Genomic DNA, 5,274 nt, shown 5'->3' on the forward strand with positions numbered 1-5,274 from the left:
GCAGTTCTAAGATTGAACCTCTCAATATAGGAACCTAAGTTTTGCTGACCTGATGTGGTCCATTTTTATCTTTTTTTTAAGTGTTATTTCTAATATACTTTTATACTATTTATTAATGAGCCTTTTTTTTACATTTTCATTTTAAATGACATTTTAGTAATTGTTAAATGCTTTTGTCATTTGTTATTTTTTCATATTTTTTGTAACATGGCTTTAATTTTTATTTCAGTATTTAAACTTATTTTTATAAGCTTGTTTCCATCACAGGATGAAAGAAAAAAGTGATTGCAACTTTTTATCTCACAATTCAAACTTTTTGCTCGTCATTTTTTTCTTCTTGAAATTTACAATGGAATAAAAAATTAAATAATTGCAACTTTTTATCTATTAATTCAGAACTTGGAATTTAATATAATACAAATGTGCAGTACTAAGTTTGCAACTCACTATTCTACGCAAAAAATGTGAATTAAATTCTGAATATAAGTTCAGAATTGCAAAAATATATATATATTTTATTAAGAATTGCAAGAAAAAGTTATAAGATAAAAAGTCACATTTACCATTTTCTTCTTATTATTTTTTTATTCTGTTGTGGGAAACAGGCTTTATTTATTTATTTATTTTTATTATTATTTTTGCAGTTAAATGCCAAGACAACATTTCTAATTTCTGTTAAAATTTTAGTTTATTAACTTATATAACTTATATAAGTTTATTAACTAATATTTATAGTTTATTTTATTTCACCTTTATTTAAAAAAATGCTTTTCTTACTTAGACTTTTTGTCTTGTTTCCAACCCAGATATCTAAAAATTCTTAAATCAAAAAGGATTTTCTTGACTAGTGATATTGTCTTCTTTTCAGAAAAAAAAAAAAACAAGTCAAAAATAAGTGAGGTTTTACTTAGAACATGCAAAATAATATTTTTTCAAACAGAAAACAAGATTATTTAGTTTACCACATTAGCAGATTATTAAGCTTGTTTCAAGCAAAAACTCACTTAATTTTGACTTGTTTTTACTGAAAACAAGACATCCATTTTTTCTTGTCTAGAAAATCCTTCTTGATTTAAGAATTTTTAGATATCTGCGCTGGAAACAAGACAAAGTAATAAAAGCATTTTTTGAAGTGTATAGGCCTAATAGTTTTAGTTTTATTTAACACTGACTAGAAATTTTGTACTTTATCTACATACAATGGTGCAAAACTAATCACCAGTGGTCATCTGAGGTTAATATTATCAGATGTAAACAGGACCTGAGACAACATAATACTTAATACGTAAACCAAAACTGAGTAACTTCTGTGAAAATAAAATGTCCTCATTCTTGCACAGGACTAAATGAATTGTTGCATGTTTCCGTGCATCATTTTTCCTTGATTATGATGACACTCCTGTGTTTAACGCATAATTAGCCTCTCAAGCATACATCATCATGCCCCTCCTCATTAACTTCCTTCCTGTTTCCTGTCCAGCTGGCCCTTAAACAGGAAGTCTGATGATTCTGTTGGTCTGTAACAAATCAGCATCATAATCGCACACGAACACACTCAATACAAGAATATGTTCAATGTTTGGTAGAATTACAGCTTTAAAAGATGCAACGTTTTGTTTGGGGTAGTGAGAAATAAATTAATCATTTTATTCAGCACAAATGTATTAAAGGAGTTTACTTCCAGAAATTCACAGATAATTTACTCACCCCCTTGTCATCCAAGATGTTCATGTCTTTCTTTCTTCAGTCGTGAAGAAATTGTTTTAGGATTTCTCTCCATAAAGTGGACTTCTATGGCGCCCCGAGTTTGCACTTCCAAAATGTAGTTTAAATACAGCTTCAAAGGGCTCTAAACGATCCCAGCCAAGTAAGAAGGGTCTTATCTACCGAAACGATCTGTTATTTAAAAAAAACGAAAATTAAGTTACAATTTACAGTGCCCTCCACTAATATTGGCACCCTTGGTAAATATGAGCAAAGATGGATGTGAAAGTATAAACATGTTTTGTGATGGAAAGGGAATATGCGTAGGAGTGGCAATGACCCATGAATATTTAGCAATTCACACCTGAGAGACAAAGAGCCCTCCCTAATGGCTCCCCCATCAATGACTGAATGTGACTATTAGGTAAGGAACAATGTGAGAAGATTCAAAGAATGGAGTTTTAGATTATATGTGACCCTGGACCACAAAACCAGTCTTAAGTCGCTGGGGTATATTTGTAGCAATAGGCAAAAATACATTGTATGGGTCAAAATTATTGATTTTTCTTTTATGTCAAAAATCATTAGGAAATTAAGTAAAGATCATGTTCCATGTAGATTTTTTGTAAAATTCCTACTGTAAACCTATCAAAATGTAATTTTTGATTAGTAATATGCATTGCTAAGAACTTAATTTGGACAACTTTAAAGGTGATTTTCTCAGTATTTAGATTTTTTTGCACCCTTAGATTTCAGATTTTCAAATAGATGTATCTCGGCCAAATATTGTCTTATCCTAACAAACCATACACCAATAGAAAGCTGTATATATATCTCAGTTTTGTAAAATTTAACCTTATGACTGGTTTTGTGGTCCAGGGTCACATATTATGATTATTATGATTTATATTATATTATATAATCAAAACATACATAATAAAGGTCAAAGACACATTATTGAGCTCCCTGATCTAACCACAGAGATGTGGACAGACTTTGTGTCATTTCTGAACTTTTTCTGAATTCTGTTCAACAAGTGAAACAAGTAAATCATATCTAATATTTAAGTATCTAATATTTAAACTCTGATATTCTAGTGTAAAACAAGTTTCTTGAATACTCTGTAGTTGAACATCTAAAGTTTGTACAGCACTTTCAAAGGAAAACAGTTTGAAGAGACTCAAGGGAAAGACAGCAGTATTTATGTTGAGCAGGTTTCAGATCACTAAAAAAGAAAAAAAAAACATCTGTGAGCCTATTCATATCAGGAGCATCTATAATATATATATATATATATATATATATATATATATATATATATATATATATACACACACACACACACACACACACATGTGACCCTGGACCACAAAACCAGTCTTAAGTCGTTGGAGTATATTTGTAGCAATAGCCAAAAATACATTGTATGGGTCAAAATTATTGATTTTTCTTTTATGCCAAAAATCATTAGGAAATTAAGTAAAGATCATGTTCCATGAAGATTTTTTGTAAAATTCCTACTGTAAACATATCAAAATGTAATTTTTGATTAGTAATATGCATTGTTAAGAACTTAATTTGGACAACTTTAAAGGTGATTTTCTCAGTATTTTGATTTTTTTGCTCCCTCAGATTTCAGATTTTCAAATAGATGTATCTCAGCCAAATATTGTCCTATCCTAACAAACCATAGATCAATAGAAAGCTTATTTATTGAGCTTTCATATGATGTATACATCTCAGTTTTGTAAAATTTAACCTTATGACTGGTTTTGTGGTCCAGGGTCACATATATACATAATGCTGCAACAAGACAAAATGTGAAAAAAATGAAGGGGTATGAATACTTTTGCAAGGCACTGTACATTCAATTTCTGTAGTAGTGTTAGACTTTATACTTGCATAAAAGTTTTCAGTATTTATTTATTTTTTTGTATGTTTTTTTCTGCTGTATTGCTATCTTTAAGTGAATCACTAACATAAAGTTTTGGACCCAAGTCATAATCGTGATTACAGTATTGACCAAAATAATCGTGATTATGATTTTTGCTAAAAATGTCTGTGAACAAGTAAATAAAGCTTGCAAATGGATGGATCCGTTTATTATAGGTCACTGAAATGTAGTTTTTTAGTCTGTGAAAGTCAGGGAGTTTGACATTTGCCTTAGAGTGGGAACCCTGCGTCTTAATGCATCTCTAGCATGATTTCTCATTTCATCTCTTGAGGTATAGATGGCAGTTTGTCAGCAGATCATTTGATTGACAGCGGGAGTGTGCACGGTGACTAATCCGTCTTAGAGAGTGTGAGTCAGGGTGAGAGGTTGTTCACAACGGACCGTCACCGTGGCGATGGTGAGGCTGATGACATCACAACCGGTCAGTTATGGGAAGCTGTAAATGGCATCTGACCTTTGGAGAGCAGAGGTCAGCGCAGGCGTCATGAGAACCTGTCGCTCCTCTGTGTGGGACAGAAAGAGAAAGCGTGAACGTGAGTGTGTGTTTAAACCATCACGTGGCAGATGCATTAAGGAATGTTGCAGGTTACAAATATCTTAAAGGGATTGCTCACCCCAAAATTATTTACTCATCCTCATATGGTTCCAAACCTGTATGAGTTTGTTTCTTTCTGTTGAGCACAAAAGAAGATATTTTGAAGAATGTGGGTAATCAAACAGTTGCCATTGACTTCCATAGTGTGGAAAAAATAATATGGGGACCGATGTTCTTCAAAATAAAAGTTAAATTAAAAATATCTGCTTCTGACAAGGCAATGTTGTCTCAACCAGTAGCGTGAATGTGGGCAAGACTATTGTCCATTTTATTTAACACTCTGGCTGTACTGTTGTGGTGATGTTCGAAACATAAGAAAGTAAGAAATGATGTAATCCAGTGTAGTTCATTAAGTCATATTTAAAAAAAAAAATTATATATATATATATATATATATATATATATATATATATATATATATATATATATATATATATATAATTATTTATTTTAATATATATTATTAATAATATATGTCATATATTTATTTATATATTATATATAAAAACTAAAATATTAATAATAAAAACTAGAACTTATATATATTTATTTATTTATTTATTTTTGACTTGATTAATCAGTTAATTTAGGTCCAAATTTTTAGGCTACTTGACATTACTAAATAAAACTAATTATATATATATATATATGTGTGTGTGTGTGTGTTTATTTATTATATATTATTAGATTTTATATATTTAGTTATATATTATTTACTTGATTGATCAGTTAATATACAAAAAACAAAATAATTAATATTAAAAAATACAACTAATAATATAAATAAATAAATAAATAAAAAAATATATATAATTTATTTTTTTTTTTTTTTTTTACTTGGCCCACATTTTACTTGAAATTTTTACTAAAGCTAATATATATACGTACATATACATATACATATACATATACACCTTGAAATATACGTTGGCTAGAAATGTATATATATATTAATGTGTATGTAAAATATAAAATAAATAAATAAATATATATATATATATATATATATATATATATATAT

Source organism: Garra rufa, chromosome 15 (genome assembly GCF_049309525.1).
Source record: "Garra rufa chromosome 15, GarRuf1.0, whole genome shotgun sequence".
NCBI lineage: Eukaryota > Metazoa > Chordata > Actinopteri > Cypriniformes > Cyprinidae > Garra > Garra rufa.